Source organism: Branchiostoma floridae, chromosome 15 (assembly GCF_000003815.2).
Source record: "Branchiostoma floridae strain S238N-H82 chromosome 15, Bfl_VNyyK, whole genome shotgun sequence".
Classification (NCBI taxonomy): Eukaryota; Metazoa; Chordata; class Leptocardii; order Amphioxiformes; family Branchiostomatidae; genus Branchiostoma; species Branchiostoma floridae.
Genome location: NC_049993.1, coordinates 20,586,429 through 20,604,879, shown reverse-complemented (window position 1 = coordinate 20,604,879; position 18,451 = coordinate 20,586,429). Strand labels below are relative to the sequence as shown.

Here is an 18,451-nt window from a genome sequence, read left to right as displayed (position 1 = left end):
ACATTATGTCCATGAATAACTTCATCAGGTTGGCAATTATTCATATAGTAAGGTTCTTTTAGCACAACCAGAAAATAACTTACATCCAACGTAAGAACAGAAGAACTCGATGGATTAAAGAAGCAGTTTGGATCAGAAAATCAGTGCCACTCATGAACAGAGACGAGGGGGGATACAAGCTGAGCCACGTCTGGGACGGCGTTCTTGCTGCTGCAACGCCACCTACATCGGCTATAAGTAGCAGCAAGAAGTAGTTCCCGTCATTCCACCCTGATGATGGTGTCTGACAGACACCGAAACGTTGGATGTAAGTTATTTTCTGGTTGTGCTAAAAGAACCTTACTATATGAAGCAACATTATGGTTGTGTATAAAGAGTCTCTTAATTCACATGAAAACACAGTTTGAATACAAACGTGAATATGAAAACTGGTATGAAAGATGAAGTCTGAGAGAAAAGTCTCTAAAAACAATTTCAAGGAGTGGATAGTAACTTAAAGACACAAGTTTCCTACCTGCCCAAAGTTATGTGTTTTTTATTGTCTTGCCAAATTTCTAGTTGCCTGAAAATGTGAACCAACCAAAGAAACTGGTGAGGCCTTACCCAATACCTAAGTTCCTACCTGTCCTATGTGTTTTTTTTTATTATCTTGCTGAATTTCTAGTTAGCTCAAAACGGGAGCCAACCAAAGAAACTAGTGAGGCCTTCCCCAATACTGTAACACAAGTTGTTTGGACAAACTGGTACTATTTACTCAGCAGTTGGCAGCAAGAAGGATGTGAACACGTCTTGACCAGGACACTTAAGAAGGAATTACGGCCCCTTGAAGACTTGTTTGGTCTTTCTCCAACCAACACAGTCTACGTAGCTCAGTCTATCAGATGGGCGCAGGTGTAATTCTGTCTCTGTCTAGTGTTGCCTCTCAGATGGGCGCAGGTGTAATTCCGTCCCCAGTGTTGCCTCTCAGACGGGCGCAGGTGTAATTCCGTCCCCAGTGTTGCCTCTCAGACCTGCGCAGGTGTAATTCTGTCCCCAGTGTTGCCTCTCAGACGGGTGCAGGTGTAATTCTGTCTCCAGTGTTGCCTCTCAGACGTGCGCAGGTGTAATTCTGTCCCCAGTGTTGCCTCTCAGACGGGCGCAGGTGTAATTCTGTCTCCAGTGTTGCCTCTCAGACGGGCGCAGGTATACAATGTAATTCCGTCTCCAGTGTTGCATCTCAGATGGGCGCAGGTGTAATTCCGTCTCCAGTGTGCCTATCAGACGGGCGCAGGTGTAATTCCGTCCCCAGTGTTGCCTATCAGATGGGCGCAGGTGTAATTCTGTCTCCAGTGTTGCGTCTCAGATGGGCGCAAGTGTAATTCCGTCCCCAGTGTTGCCTCTCAGACGGGCGCAGGTGTAATTCTGTCTCCAGTGTTGCCTCTCAGATGGGCGCAGGTGTAATTCCGTCCCCAGTGTTGCCTCTCAGATGGGCGCAGGTGTAATTCCGTCCCCAGTGTTGCCTCTCAGACGGGCGCAGGTGTAATTCTGTCTCCAGTGTTGCCTCTCAGATGGGCGCAGGTGTAATTCCGTCTCCAGTGTTGCCTCTCAGACGGGCGCAGGTGTAATTCCGTCCCCAGTGTTGCCTCTCAGATGGGCGCAGGTGTAATTCCGTCCCCAGTGTTGCCTCTCAGACGGGCGCAGGTGTAATTCCGTCCCCAGTGTTGCCTATCAGATGGGCGCAGGTGTAATTCCGTCCCCAGTGTTGCCTCTCAGACGGGCGCAGGTGTAATTCCGTCCCCAGTGTTGCCTCTCAGATGGGTGCAGGTGTAATTCTGTCTCCAGTGTTGCCTCTCAGACGGGCGCAGGTGTAACTCCGTCTCCAGTGTTGCCTATCAGACGGGCGCAGGTGTAATTCCGTCCCCAGTGCTGCCTACCAGACCGTGCGCAGGTGTAATTCCGTCTCCAGTGTTGCCTCTCAGATGGGCGCAGGTGTAATTCCGTCCCAGTGTTGCCTCTCAGATGGGCGCAGGTGTAATTCCGTCCCCAGTGTTGCCTATCAGACGGGCGCAGGTGTAATTCCGTCCCCAGTGCTGCCTACCAGACCGTGCGCAGGTGTAATTCCGTCTCCAGTGTTGCATCTCAGACCAGCGCAGGTGTAATTCCGTCGCCAGTGTTGCCTCTCAGACTGGCGCAGGTGTAATTCCGTCTCCAGTGTTGCCTCTCAGACGGAGGCAGGTGTAATTCCGTCCCCAGTGTTGCCTCTCAGACGTGCGCAGGTGTAATTCCGTCTCCAGTGTTGCCTCTCAGACGTGCGCAGGTGTAATGCCGTCCCCCGTGTTGCCTCTCAGACGGGCGCAGGTGCAATTCCGTCCCCAGTGCTGTCTACCAGACCGTGCGCAGGTGTAATTCTGTCAACACGAGGTTACAAAGTAAGTGTTACACAGATAACGCGCAACCCTACACCGCCAAAACAACAGCTCAAGCCCCGAGTGTTGTGGGTGCGCCGGGGCCATTCAGGAATCACTTTGTTCCAGGATTAGCCCCCACAAAACGGTACAAAAACACAGAGCAGGTCTGTAATCCCCGCCTGTTGTGTGGTGAGTGGTTCAAACCACACAGCCGGGTGAGTGTTGCATCACTCAAAGGGCAAACCCCAGGCCTGACTCCTGCTCTTTGGGAGCCCAATGGCATGTCCTTAATTTTCATTGCTAAATCTTTCACTTTTAGTTAATTGAAGTATAGTTCCATCGATTTAATGTCATGAAGCCCAGATTTTTCTTTCAAGCACAGGATGAAAGTTTTTACATGAACAAGGAAATTTTGGTGCCAAGACGGGCCCTGGTGCTAGCCCTGACAACCACCTGTTTCACCTGCAGGGATCGCTGGTGTGTGGGGGAGACAAAGATCAGGTGAGGAAGAATCACTGTTTCACTATGTTTTACTATACTTCAGTCTTTACTAACTTCCAGTTAGGCCCAGCTGGTATACTGGTAGTTGTGCCATTTCTTCCCTGCTTGCAAGACAGTATTTACAACTCACTGTCATCCAAAGTCCAAGGGCCACTCTAAATGCATTATAGGTCTGTGGTCTTCATGGTTATTCAAAACTGAATGTGAGTGGTATATTATATAATATAACCTAAGATTGCCTTGACTAGACGATACGACATGTTGATAACTTGTCAAAGGGAATAAAAAAAAAGGAAAGGGATCTCGATCCAATTTTAGCTCAATGAAGAGCTAGTCTTCCACTGGTCGTGACAGGGAGGACAGACGCTATGTACAGTATTTACAGGTTCATTGTACCGGGGAAATTCCCCTAGCTCTTTTCGACAAGCACAATGAACAGTGGACCACGGCTTAATGTCCCATCCTAAGGACTGCAACCCTTTCCGGTAGCGTGCATGTCGGGTGAGCGACACAGCCGGAATCGAACTCACGGCTTCCAGTTCCAGAGGCAGGGCCGCTAACCACTGGACTACGCGCGCTACCTATGAGGAATGAGGTATTGTCTCCCATCACCTCGAGACGTCTTGTTTGAGTGTGTAATACTGCAATTCCTGTATGTTCTGCTAGAGGGAGCTGTGCAGTTTATGTACAGTATCTTCCGCTTGAGGGCGCTGAAACCTTTGAGGCGGTGGAGTCTTACTCTCCAAGCAGAGGCTAGGCTCCGGCTGTTTTTAATGTCTTTTTTAGTCGTTTTTATCGGACTTTCTATTTTGTCATTTTTCTTGACGTTCACCCCACTCGGCCTGCTGAAATACAAAATAGAAAGTCCGATAAACACGACTAAAAAAGACGTTAAAAACAGCCGGAGCCTAACCTCTGCTTGGAGAGTAGTGAAGTCTGCCATCTCTTATGACCTGGCCTTGTTTTGAAAACGAGACAATGACAACTCGTGTTATAAAACTGAACAGAGAGACCTTGAAGTGATTGATTACAGGAAATGTAGCTGGAACAAAAGAAGAAACAAGAATTTTCTATCTTTCTTTATCATAATTTATTAATATTATGTTGAAATTGTCTAATCTTACTCTTTATTTATGTTACTACTGTATGAGAAATTGCACTGTTCTCTATCAAATAGAGGAAATTCTCTTTTCAACTCTGTTGAAAACAACCCCTTTGAACTGCAATTTGAATTGAACTTTGAATTGAAATTGGACTCTTACTATCTGCTAAGTTGCAACTTTAAGTTTATGTAATTTTGTATCTATGAGCATCGGAATTGAAATCTTTTGTCGTTAAGTTCTTGTGTAGTTTGTCATAGTCTGACTGGCAGACTGACTGACACAGAGAGAGAGAAAACTGGTCTAAATCAAGGCCTCTGTAACCTGGAATCCAGTCTACTACTGGCTCGGCCTAACGTTACCGTAGTTAGTGTAGGCTCTCTACAGGGCCAGTGTAGCTCTCAGCCGCCCGGGTAATTATTCACACCCGGTAGGATTTTCACGCGGTTAGACTTGGCCCAGTGGGAAAATCCTACCGGGGAAAATCCTACCGGGTGTGAATGATTACACCAGCGGCTTAGAGCTGCACTGGCCCCGTAGAGAGTCTATACTAACTACGGTAGGCCCGTGCCACAACTAGACTGGATTCCAGGTTAAGGCCTCTATGGACACCATTCACAACATCAAGGTTACTAGTACATAGTCTGATGGATAACACAAGTTCGTTGCCCCCCTCCCGAGGTCTGGTAAAGAGATCTAGACTGCCCCTCCATTTCCAGGTGCTGATCTGGGGCAGACATGTTCTCATGACCTTGGGGTCAAGGACAAACATCACCACAAATAGAAGGGCCAAGAAACGGATGATTGTCGGTCTTATTGGTTAGTTACAAGTCAAACTGGGCCTCAGCAAGTTACTTCTGTGATTCTTGTACATTCTGACCTAGAATTTAAGATTGTTTCCAGTTAAGGAATTTATGCTGATTGGCAGACATCAAATATTGTGACCTTGGGTTCAAGGTCATCATAGTAAAGATGTAAAGGACAAAGCAATATTAGAGATATTGGTTTTCTTAAAAGATACGTCTCAAATACCTACCAGATAAATACCATGGTTCCTTTGTGCAAAATTTGACAGACAACAACATGTACTTAATAGGTTTAAATGTTTCTTTTCTGGCAGACATGAACTTATGACCTTGAGTTCAAGGGCAAACATCACAGCAGGACAACAAAAGGCCGCTGGCATCCTGTGCTGTCAGGTCTGTTGGTGAACATAACTCAGAACTGGGCCAAATCATCTTAATTCCTTGGTTTGAGACTTTTGTCCGGTATGTTACACCACTACTCAATCATTCCCTGCTGTTCTTGTGACCTTGGGGTCAAGGGCATTATATCACCACACACGGTAAAGTGCAACAAACGGCCACTAGACATTCCTTCCTGTCAGTTCTATTCAATAATAACAAGTCAAACTGGGCCTGATCAAGAGAATGTCTTGGTTTTGGCTTGAAAATGTTGAAATTTGCAGCCCTGCCAAATAATAGGCTTTGATGCATGTTGACATTTAGACAGACAGTTAATATAATGTATTTCACAAAATGATGTATCAGATGTAGAACACTGTTAGAATACCATGACAGCAATAATATTTAGTAAAACGTTTCTATATTTGGCTTGAACACAATACTATTCTCCTATTGGAGAATAGCATTGTAGCAGCAGTATAATCAACAACGGATAGTGAGTGAGTGAGTATTGGGATCCAGTCCATGATGTCACATGATTTATTGATTGTTCATTCCAACCTGAGGAAGGCAACAATGGAGATTGCTGAAAAATCAAAATAAAGTTAAAGGCTTTTTCTCAGAACCCCCTACAGACCCTTCTGAGTTATCCTTGCTATCATCACACCCCATGCAGAGCCTCCTGAGTTACCCTTGCTGTCATCACACCCCATGCACAGCCTCCTGAGTTACCCTTGCTGTCATCACACCCCATGCAGAGCCTCCTGAGTTATCTGTGCTGTCATCATACCCCATGCAGAGCCTCCTGAGTTATCCTTGCTGTCATCACACCCCATGCAGAGCCTCCTGAGTTACCCTTGCTGTCATCACACCCCATGCAGAGCCTCCTGAGTTATCCTTGCTGTCATCACACCCCATGCAGAGCCTCCTGAGTTACCCTTGCTGTCATCACACCCCATGCAGAGCCTCCTGAGTTATCCTTGCTGTCGTCACACCCCATGCACAGCCTCCCGAGTTATCCTTGCTGTCATCACACCCCATGCAGACCCTCCTGAGTTATCCTTGCTGTCATCACACCCCATGCAGAGCCTCCTGAGTTACCCTTGCTGTCATCACACCCCATGCAGACCCTCCTGAGTTATCCTTGCTGTCATCATACCCCATGCAGAGCCTCCTGAGTTATCCTTGCTGTCATCACACCCCATGCAGAGCCTGCTGAGTTACCCTTGCTGTCATCACACCCCATGCAGAGCCTCCTGAGTTATCTGTGCTGTCATCATGCCCCATGCAGACCCTCCTGAGTTATCCTTGCTGTCATCACACCCCATGCAGAGCCTCCTGAGTTATCCTTGCTGTCATCACACCCCATGCAGAGCCTCCTGAGTTATCCTTGCTGTCATCACACCCCATGCAGAGCCTCCTGAGTTATCCTTGCTTTCATCACACCCCATGCAGAGCCTCCTGAGTTATCTGTGCTGTCATCACACCCCATGCAGAGCCTCCTGAGTTATCCTTGCTGTCATCACACCCCATGCAGAGCCTCCTGAGTTATCCTTGCTGTCATCACACCCCATGCAGAGCCTGCTGAGTTATCCTTGCTGTCATCACACCCCTCTTCCAGGCTATTAGATATCGCATTCCAGGGTTGATGTTTCCAGGAGGGGGGGGCGAGGACACAGGACCTGTAGTTGTTGTGTCTGCCTCTCCACCAACAGGTGCCTCCAGTGTAGCAGACAAAACTGTACCCCTGAAAACACCGGCCCATCCCCAGACTAGCTGTGAGCAAGGAGGGTATTACCTTTTATCAGCACTAAGCTGATTCCAAATTCCAAACGTTGTTTCAAGATGTCTACTTCAGAAAGTTTCCAACCCGAACAATTTGATGACAAGCTTCACTTTCCCACACATTGTAAGGGGAGAAAACAATGTTACAACACCTGTATTTGAACTTGAAGTTGGTTGGAGTCATGGTCACTGCTTACCCTGGAGTATATCTCAGGCTTGTTGAGGGTACGGTCTTGTCAGGGGCGTATCTTGAGCCGCAACACTGGCACCTCCTCCACACCAGCTATGTAAACTTCCAGCCACTCCAGGCAAGCCCCCCCAGGTACTCCACATCTGACCCTGGCGAGACAAGGCCCCCCAGCAGCCCCACATGTGACCCTGGCGAGAATGCCAGGCATTTTCTCACACACAGCTCCAAGACAAGCACCCTGCCAGCCGGCGGGAAACTCCCCACATGAAATATGACTTCAGGAAAAGCAACCGTTGCCAACCTTAAGACGACTTCAGCATCTTGAGCTAACTTCTCCTTAAGACCTGCGTCCGGCTGAGCCGAGGAAGAAACGATCGCTTAAGACCCTCATCTTTAAGGAGGTAGGAAACTCAGCTGGCTACTTTCTTGCAGCAAGATGTAAGACGTCGCAGCCTAAGACTGTCTGAGAGAGCTGCGCTCCTTGTAAAAGTTGCTAAGTGTTGAAGAATGTTGTTAAGACTGGAGGGTTGTGGTGGAGGGTGTCTGGAGGTGTTTACTTGTGTGATGTCGGGCTGTGTACAGGACCGCCCTGCGGACTTGTAGTGTTTACAGTCCTGACTTTTCCGACCAAGGTCCTCGGGCAACAACAAGTCAGTTTACCAGTTCTCAGTCTTGAACAAAAATTGCTAAACTGGATTAAAAGTTAAAGTTTAAGTTCTTTCTGCACTACATGGTGCATCAGGCAGTGCCCATCTCCGTTACTGTAGCCCTGGGCCACACAACTTTGTGCAATCACTACAGCAGGGGGTTGGTCCACTCTCCGACCAAGGTCCTCGGGCAACAACAAGTCAATTTACCGGTTCTTAGGCTTAAACAAAAATTGCTAAACTGGATCAAAAGTTTAAGCTCTTTCTGCACTACATGGTGCATCAGGCAGCGCCCATCTCTGTTTCTGTAACCCTGGGCCACACACCTTTGTGCAATCACTACAGCAGGGGCTAGTCCACTCTTCGACTAAGGTCCTTGGGCAAGAACAAGTCAATTCCCTGGTTCTCTGAGACTTAAAGAAAAATTGCTACACTGGTTTAAAAGTTGATTATAGTTAAAGTTAAGATTCTGAATCACATTTCAAAGTTAGGGTTATTGTATCTAACGTTTACTTACTGATTTTATTCAATGCTCCAGTTAAAGTATTAATGTTACATGTATGTATTAACCTGTGTATCACAAAACCAGCTTACCACTGCCTGCAACCCATGCCACCTGTATTGTATTGTTGCAATTCTAATAACTCAAATCAAATCAATCAAAGCAAGTTCTTTCCGCACTAGATGGTGCATAGGGTGGCACCTATCTCCATTTTCTGTAGACCTGGGCCACACAACCTTGTACAATAACTACAGTGGGGCTAGTCCACTGGTTGTGTGTTTGTTCAACTACCAAACCATTTTTCTCACAATACCGAGTGCTAAGCAGAGAAAGCATTTTTAAAGTCTTTGGTATGACTCTGGGATTGAACTCGCAACCTAACCGATTGCAGAGCAAACACTCTGACCACTTGGCCATTGAACAAAGCCTGAGGCCACACCGATTTAATTTCTTGGTTCACGGATTCGCTCGCTCCTATTTTTTGGGAAAAAAAATAAAAATAAAAATTACCACTCAGCAAATTTTCACCATTAATGAAACCATTCACCAACTTTCTGGTGTAGCAAATTGGCCTTTATATTATAAGCTCCTTAAAGTGTGGGTACAGGTGCTGTTACTGTACAAAAATAGTGTTTTTGTACTTTTTTCAAGCTGAAAACTTTTTTTCTTTATGTTTTGGATTAGCCGTTACCTTTACCCCAACCATTTTACAATTTTTATTTTTATTTCGCCCTCTCGCTCCATATTTTTTATGAAAAAATCCGTGAACCAAGAAATTAAATTGGTGTGGCCTGTGCAGAATAAACCTGTACATAACAAACTTAAATGCTTTAATACTATAGTCAGATTTGAACATGTCTCCTAGCCTTCTATTTCCCTTCTGACAACACTAACTAAATTTCTTCTTAAAACCAATCACAGAACCAAATGAATAAATTTGTATGTCCTAACTTTGATAAAGCTGGAAAATCGACATGGAAATATCCAAGGGAAAAGTTTTATTCAGTCTGGTATGCACAGCTCAGGTACTGGTTAGTCAAATTGTAGTTTGTTTATAATCGCTTTGTTTTCATATGATGTGTTCTGGCTGAACGTCTATGGAAAAATGTCCAAGGACCAGTAGTAGAAAGAGAGAAGGCAATCAGAGATGGCAGACTTCACCCTACTTAGTTTGTTTGTAGTTAACTTAGTGTGTGTGTGTTTGTGTGTGCCTGTTAACTTAGAGTGGCCCCTGTCCTGTGCCACCATCTGTTGAGCATGTTTCTGTGTGTGTGTGTGTGTGAGTGTGTACATATGTGTGTGAGTGTGTCTGTACGTGTGTATGTTTATGTGTGTGTGTGTGTGTGTGTGTGAACCAGTACACTCAGAGTGGCCCCTGCACTGTGCTACCATCTGTTGTGTGTGTGTGTGTGTGTGTGTGTGAGTGTGTGTGTGAGCATGTGTGAGCATGTGTGTGTGTGTGTTATGTATGAGTGTATGAACCAGTGCGCTAACACAGAGTGGCCCCTGCCCTGTACCACCATCGGTTGTGTGTGGCCACCAGAGATGGCAGACCTCACCCCCTTACCAACGAACCAGTGCGCTAACACAGAGTGGCCTGTGGCACCATCTGTTGTGTGTGGCCACCAGGCTTTTGACAACCTCCTCACTTGTAAACAAACCCGTCCGACTCCTGGGCCACTCCACCCCTCCTGTCAGTCATCGCAGTGCAGAGAGCCTGCTTATCGACCAGGGGAATGTTAGGAGGTAAACACACATCTCTGCCACCCTCCATAACCTGCCAAAAATCACCCTTTTGTAAACAACTTACAGGGAGGAGAAAACTCTACAGATTACTGGCTGTACTTGTATATGAACGTGGTGAAGTATTCTGGGATGATATTGTATAAAAATGGTATGAAGTAAGCGATAGCGAGTGTTGATATTTTCCGTGTTTGCGGCAGACAGGAATTTCTATGACTGGGAAAGGTGACAATGATGAATTAGGTCTGATTGTCTTGTATTATTTAAACCAGAAAACCTATCCTTATTAAAAGTTCTATACTCTCAATGGTTAAAAAGCCTCTTGGTAGGATATTAGTAATAAAATATTATTCTAATGTACCATGTATAGATAGATGAATGAACGACTAAACGTACAAAAAGCTCACAAAGTGATGAGAGCAATTCTTGTTTTATGTATTAATCATTGCCTTTTACTGTGTTCTGCTGCTACGTGTGCTTTCAAGGAATCTTTCAGGCCATTCATTTATTCATTCATTTGTTTATGTAGTCATTTCTGTATTTGCTTCTTCATTGATTCTAAAACCGTGATGGCATAACACAAAAATGTTAGCTCCCTAGACGTTTAAGGAACAAATGAACGAACAAATCTTAAGACTCAATCTCATTGTTTTACTTGAAGTATATATATGTTAACCATTTGGGTCCTGCCTACTTCTATGTGTATTCTATGAGACGTGTAATGTACGTATGTGTTGGCACCCAATACCAGTCATGTTATGTTATTATGTTATTGGGTGGGCCGACTACTCACTCTTTGCAGCCGGGGGCTGAATTGCAAGGAGCTTACAATAGGCGGGGCTAAATTGCAAGTGTCTGGAGCAAGCTGCCAATCGGCGCCACTCAGGTGACCTCAATACGACTGTCGATGTTGAGCTGCCATTCGGCGCCACTCAAGTGACCTCAATACGACAGTAATTGCCCCAGGTGCGGCTAAGGTACTGTAGGTTTTGAACCACTCACACTGCACCGCATTGTCTGTAATTTCAATACATCTAAACGAATGAACCCTCACTGGAGGTTGAGCACAGTAAAACGCGATGCTACACAGAACGAGAGGAGTTGCTCCCTTCTGTCATCGCTCTGTAATGACCTAACACAGCGATGTTGGCAACACACACAGAGTTTAGCCCTACTGTATATCTCCAGTCCTGTAGGAGACACTACAAGATAAGGCTCCACTTGGCAGGAACGCACAGTTTATACGTCGCTTTCCTTAAAAGTCTCTTGAAGGAAATTGCGTGCAGTTCCTTCATTCCTGGGCTGAATGACTTGAGACTTGGCATGTGCGAATCTTCAGTGGTTCAAGACACCTTGACTTTCTTTTCTTCTAAGGGCTTTTCCAGGAGACAAAGGTGATGCACCTCTAAAGCCTCACAGGTCGGAGGCTAGGGGGAGGGGGCTCCTTCCTGAAACACAACCAGTAGATTTCTAGCGAGGACATGCCTTTAAGTCAATTCGTTCACATGCAAAGTACCCAATTACTGATCTAGTGGCACGCAAGGGACAGGGATGAATAGTTCACACCTATTGTCTGTTGATTAACGATTTTTCGTCGAGCTTCCTTTTAATTTAACAGTTTGCTAGTTATTTGGAGTCGAACGCTATATTTCATAATGCAGTAAAGCCGCATTCTTACCTTGTAAGTTAGAAATGCGTACCACGATTCCTTTACGTTCAATTTCCGAAATACAACTAACGTTACAAGGTATGTATGGTGAGTTGACAGATTTCTGATCTGCTCCTAGTCTGGGTACCATCTTCCGTAGTGACCGCTGGCTCTTGATGACTATCAGGGATTTGTTCAAGCAAAAGTATGGCAAGCCAGTGGTTCATATGGAGGATGGTATCCAGGCTAAACATGACCCCTATCCATATGGACAATATTTCACGGACCCCAGAGTTTTGTATGGACGGATCATAGACACCAGCTTTCATCATTATCATCATCTGTCGTCCCTGGTGGGCAGGGTAAGGCGTTGCACAATATCTCTCGACAGCACTCAGTCGTTCATAGCTGCTCCTCAGTGTCAATCCCAGTGTCTCTGGAGATGGTTGCCGGGTAAGTGAGCTTTCTATAGAGTAGGTCTTTCCCCTCGGCCTCCATAGGAGGAGTGAAGAGATCACTTCTTCGCTTGTGCAATGACAGTGCCCTGCAAACTGGACTCGCCTCTGCCTGAGGCTGTGGGATACTCGGGGAAGATTACCGTACAATGATGGTCTAATTTGAGGTCACCAGCAAGATGAAAGCCTGCCATTTAGGCAGCTCCAGTTTGTTGAGAGTGAACGGAAGGTTACCGGACCAATGACAGGTGCAGGAAGTCAAGCACAGGTGTGTGAGGGGGAAGAAGTGCACAAGATTAAGGACAGGTGCATGATGTCATGGTCAGGTGCATGATGTCATGGTCAGGTGAATGAGGTCATGGTCAGGTGAATGACATCAATGTGAGATCAAGGTCAAGTGAATGAGGTCAAGGCCAGGTGAATGACAGCAAGGAGATGAATGAGATCAAGGTCAAGTGAATGAGGTCAAGGTCAGGTGAATGAGGTCAAAGACAAGTGTGTGAGGTCAATGTCAGCTATGTGAGGTCAAGGACAGGTGCATGTGGTCAAAGACAAGTGTGTGAGGTCAAGGACAGATGCATTAGGTTGAGGACAAATGTGTGAGATCTAGGTCAGGTGTGAGGTCAATGACAGGTGTGAGAGGTCAAGGACAGGTGCATGAGGTCAAGGACAGGTGCATGACGTTAAGGGGGCACACACCAGTTTATTTGGGGGTTCAAATGGAGGCGGCACACCCTCAAGTCTAGCGACCATCTCTTCCAGGGAATTATCCTGAAGGAAAATAACTGTATATGGGGTGAGAGGATATACCTTCAGCTACAAGACCAACTGAGTTTCGATCCTTCAACTTCTCTAATTTTGAAAAATTATAGGGAAAAAACATTATTTTCATGTCAAAAATGATGCACAAAATCGGACATTTTCGCATTGGATAAAACAGATGAAAAAGATTTTTCCGGCAAGCACGACTGATACTGCCAGAAAGAGGAAAATCTAAAGACTAATCCAGCCAATTATAAAGAAAATTCTAGTACTACAGTTTTTTTAATCATCCACGGCGCGCGGCATTGCAACTTTGCTTGACACAGCGCTTCCGAGGTAAATCTAGGCCACGGGCCTCTTTACATTCAGGCGTAGGGATATCGCGGAAGCAACGCGCGGACCAAAACACAATTTGCACCCAAAACACACCATTTCCTACGCTTTTCAGCCATGTAACCGTTTAATGTCATTTCGCAGCAAATAATGAGAAATGTCAACTCAAACATGGGCCCTCGGAAGCCTTTCGTCACTTTTTTGTCGCGGACTACCACGGACCCCGGTCGCGGATGAACTGGGGTGTGCACCGTTAAGGACAGGTGCATGACGTTAAGGACAGGTGCATGACGTTAAGGACAGGTGCATGAGGTTAAGTGGCAACTGATTCAGAAGCGTAATGGGTCAGTAAAATCGTTCTCCCTGACAGTGTCAAGTCTGAAAGAATTCCTGACCTTATCACCCTTAATCTGCTTAGAAATGGAATAGTCCTACTTGCTCTCACAACCCTAACAATGGTTAGATGGAACAGTCCATAGTTATCTATATTTGCAGCATGGTCTGCAATATGCCACAGCTTCAGTGAGTCACCAGTGCTTAAGTCTGGGAGGGTGGGGCCATGATCAGATGCATGTAAACTGTAGCCTGGTATCCAGCCATATTATAGTCTCCTCTATGAGGACAGAAGACTCAGGAGCTATAATACGGCTGGATACCAGGCTATGTAAACTGTACATGAAGCAGAGTCAGAAGGTAAAGTCAGCTGTGTTCAGGCACCGATGTGTTCGCCTTCACGTCCACTACTGACCTCTGACCTCTGAAGTAAAGGTAAAGTCAGCTGTGTTCCGGGACCAGCGTGTTCCCGTTCACGTCCACTACTGATCTACTAACCTCTGAAACTCATTACAAATCAGGACTTGATTGTCCTGTCAATCACGTATCCGTCACTTCCTGAGTGAATTGGCGGAACTTATTTCCAATTAGTCTTCAAGGAGGTAGACAAGTGCTTCTTGGGAAATTACAAGACGAGACAACAGTCTTGCCTTTGTCAGAGGGATTTGAGATAAAGTCTTGGCTAAACACATTTCTGTCAAACATTTCAATCTGTAACCTTCACACAATGCAATGGCAGGCTGTCTCCAGCTTTAAATTTTTATCTGTCGCACTCATTCATTGTTTGATACATGTAGTCCAATGAAGCGTACTGTTAATTTTCAATGTTAAAATCGCTCTGTAATTTGAAGGTAACAAAGATACATTTTCAACAATTTCATGTTAGAAGCTCATCAATATGATGTTTGTCCTTTGGGGGTCAAAGACCTTGACTGTGACTTCAGTCGCCCCTGTGAGTCCAATCCTGCCTCCACATCAACAGCTGTAAATTAGCCTTTGATTCATATCAAAAACACCCAAGTTCAAACACCGGAGTACATTTAACCATTTCTCAGGAAATTAAAAAGAGAGATTATGATCTTGACTTTGTCTGTGAAACTCTTAAATTCTGCACATTTGCTGTAAAACCCATTGTCACCATGTGGTCAGGGTAAACCCACCTTTTGATATCAGCCACACAAAAGGTGATTATTGTATACCTGTCCCACCTAGAAACACCTGAGTACATCAAAGGAAATTAAACCGAGATCTAACAATCCTGATATTGTTTGAATCTAACACATATCCACCAAACATCACCGTAACTCCCCCACGCCATGTGGTCTGTGGTTAACGAACCTTTGATTTACAAGTCTCCATACCTGTGCGCACCTGTGCCCACCTGCCCACAGCGCAGGTATTGATACAACCTGGCCAGGTACAAACAGTGGGGCGCGCAGGTAAACACTTGACTGTCATCTTGTGCCCGCTACACATGGTAATGAGCTGGGCTGCCTCCGTGAGTCTCACCACGGACAAAAGCTGCTGACAGCGTCGGGCTGCGTATAAATAGGGTTCTGTTCACCTCAAGGGCAAGACACTGCCTACTGCAGGGGCTGGTCGTCTTACCCAGCGCTTCTTAAGGAGTCAAGACACAAACTCAAGACGTCTTGGGGCAGTCGTAAAGGTTTGTGCGGTCATAAATATCTTGAAGGTGGGCTCTATTTCATTGACTTTGAGGGCAGACGGAGATATTTTGCCTTCTAACCGCCATTTCTTTCAATTATCCAGATTATCGGTCTAAATCTGTGTTTCGCAATCTTTGAGTACCTGAGCTGACTACTGAAAACCCTGTCTTCATTGTTAAAGAAATTCTCTTGAGAGGCATCTTACGTCTCAAAGATAAGCCTTGAGTACTTGAGTATGTACTCAGGTAATGTGTCAGGTGCAGTAAAAATTCCTCAGGTGCATTTTTATGCTGTATTCTGTAGAGTCCCGCCCACTTTTTGTTCCTATTTGTTGAATCTTAAGGTTCTTCATTCATTCATTCTTTAGTAGTAGACTGCAGTAGTAGTATGTATTTCATTATACTGCTGCTGGGCTCCCTGACACAGGGGTAGGCAGCAGTTACTAAGTCTTCAGACCAAGCTTCCGTCCTACGGGTTAACCCATTAGACCAATATCTTGTTTGTTGAAACTTGAATAATATCCAGTTTAGTATACTGTAGTTCTCAAAACTTTTGCATTGTTTTTATGTTTGCAGTCTTCAGTCAGTAACAGCTTGACCACAAACTTCAAACCACCTGTGATTCCATTACGGGGAAATTTAGAGCCGTGGTACTGCTAATTGTGAACTCGAAACCTGCACTCACTTGATCCTCCTGACCACAAAACTAAACCACTATGAACTACCTTTAAAAAAAGCATTTAAAGTAGTACCATAGTGGTATCCAGTATCTGATTATACTGGCGCATGACCCTGACACAGGTGGGCAGCAGTCAAGTACGAGGTAGTCTTTGAGATCTTTGCCAAACCATAACCTTCTAATACCAAAGGAGGTTATGGTTTTGGTAAGTGTGTGTATGTAATGTTTGTATGTGGATGAAGAGCAGAACTGAAATCAGAAGGCCTAGATGGATTGTATTAATATTTGATTTGTGGATAGGTCGTGGTTAAGTTTCAAAATGATTAATAGATCATGGCCCCCTAGCGACTCAATACAGTGCTTTAGCAGAACTTCTCATTTTGATATCTCGAGTTCTAGCTACCATGGCTACCATAATGCACTTCCAGGCAGCTCTGTTCAGTGGTCATTAAAATCTATCAACGTTCAAAAGGTTTTGCTGTTTCTGCTGTCTCTCTACATATGATATCGGATGGTGGGAAAAGTTTATAGTTACTCCATACAGTTTGTTGTATACTATATATAGCAACTTGTTTAGACAAATCTATTACTGATACTTAAGTCGTTAACCTTGTCCTCAGGCCAGTTCATCTTAATTGCCATGTTCTTAAGACCCCCTTAAGGAAACACTAAGATTAAGAAAGCAAAGAGACCTTGAAACCACAAGGAACCTTAATGTACCCCAGGGGGTCTATTGAGTGTGGAGATTGGGCGGGGATTAGTTGATTGAGTGATTAGTTTATTGCACACCTGTTATAAAAACAAGTACAAAGACAGCACCGCGAGATTATGTACTGTGGAGAATGAATGAATGAATGAATGAATGAATGAATGAATGAATGAAAGAATGAATGAATGAACACTTAGACTAACTGAATGGCAGCTTTGTTTAATGTTTGCAAGTTTTGCAAAAAAAGAAAAAGAATGGCAGCTACTATGGCTTGTACCTTTTGGTGCATTTCTCTCCCATCTAGTGTGGTAGGGGTAAGGGACAGCAGTTGCCTCTATTGAAGTTAAGCGCACTGCTTTTTCTATACTAGGGTGAAGGTTCAGTGACTTGGCTCACATTTTTAGACAAGCATTTTGAGTTGATCCCTCTCGATCATTGAGTGTGATGGGTTCTTTAACATATTGTAGAGGCTTGCTACAGGTTCATTGCCACCTTGGTACACAAGTGTGTTTGAGTTGAGATTTAATGATTGTTACTTGAACTTCTGTCCTTTTAATTGTCTCGCCAGACCTTTTTAGCACAGGGGGCCCCTTGCCATGCTGTGATTTGGATCCCCTATGCTGTGATTTGTTGGGTTTGCCAATGCTGTGTTCCAACCAGTGAAGGGACTTTTCTGTTGTTTTGTAATAAAGGTAAAAAACTAGCCCTAAAAATGCAGGAAATAGTGTTTCATAGGGTAATGAATTTAAAAAGGGGGAGAATTTCTTCAAGCCCCATACAATGCCCATACCTCTATCGCTTACCACATGGCTTTGCTGCACTAAGATGCTCCTATATACGCTGTGAAAAATTCCTGGTGAGAAAACTGCAGCTGTTGTGTTTCGTTCCTGCACAACTTCCGAGCGATCACAATTCTTTCATTGATCACCTTTCAATTCCCTTACAGTGGGAAGAGAGACCATTCAGCTGAAAGCAGGCTTTTAGCCAGGATTTTATAATAGGGTGTCCAAACTTATTGGTGAGTCGCGGTAAGTGACTGTTATAGGGGGTCTGGGGGCATCCACTTTTCATGGTGCAGAGTTTTGATGATTTTGAGTTAAAACAGTACATTCTAAGGTATCCCAAGAGGCAAAAATACTGTTACAGATGTCACAGTAGAAGACTGTGACCACAGATGACCTGGTAGCATCCCTGGTCAATCAGAATTTCATGTTTGTCAGACGATTTTCTCCCCAGGATAGGGCGTCCAGGGGCATCAAATTTCTTGTTATTCTAAGAAATGTGCGTCCAGATGACGCGTTGACGCATGCCTGGCTAAAAGCCTGGCTGAAAGACATGTAACAGTGTGCTTGAGTCTAGATTTGATTATCATTATCATTTCTATACCTTTTCTTATCTGCAGCTGTTATGTTTTGTTCCCTCAATACTTCCGAGCGATCACAATTCCTTCATTGATCACCTTTCAATTCTCTCACTGTGAGCGGAAACTCTGCAGTATTGAACTGTCTGACAGCTGTCAGTTTGTATGAAAAGATCAAAGAATTGAAGTTTATTTTTAGCACCCACCAAATTGTCACACTGTCATTTTGATACAATGAAGTCTCACAGTCACTTTTCAAATGTTTGGGAAGGAAACGACAGGCTGAATCAAGTCAATACTTTGGTTTTGACTGCTCATATAACTTTTAAGTGACAAAATAAAAGAAGAAAATACTAAAGAAATGAAACTGCTAATGAAAGATAATGATCATGACAATCCACCAAGTCCTTCTCTTTCAAGTTTGATACAAACTGGGCTCTGCAGTTCCAAAATAAATGATAGGGGGC

General features: G+C 44.7%; 1 protein-coding gene across 1 annotated transcript in view; it reads left to right on the top strand.

The window, feature by feature from the left end:
- Positions 1-15,029: 15,029 nt before the first annotated feature.
- Positions 15,030-18,451, top strand: part of LOC118431843 (A disintegrin and metalloproteinase with thrombospondin motifs 6-like) — a 40,729-nt gene continuing 37,307 nt past the window's right edge. The window contains exon 1 of the mRNA XM_035843238.1: positions 15,030-15,236. The gene's annotated coding sequence lies outside the window, so the exon portion shown is untranslated. The remainder of the gene's footprint in view (positions 15,237-18,451) is intronic.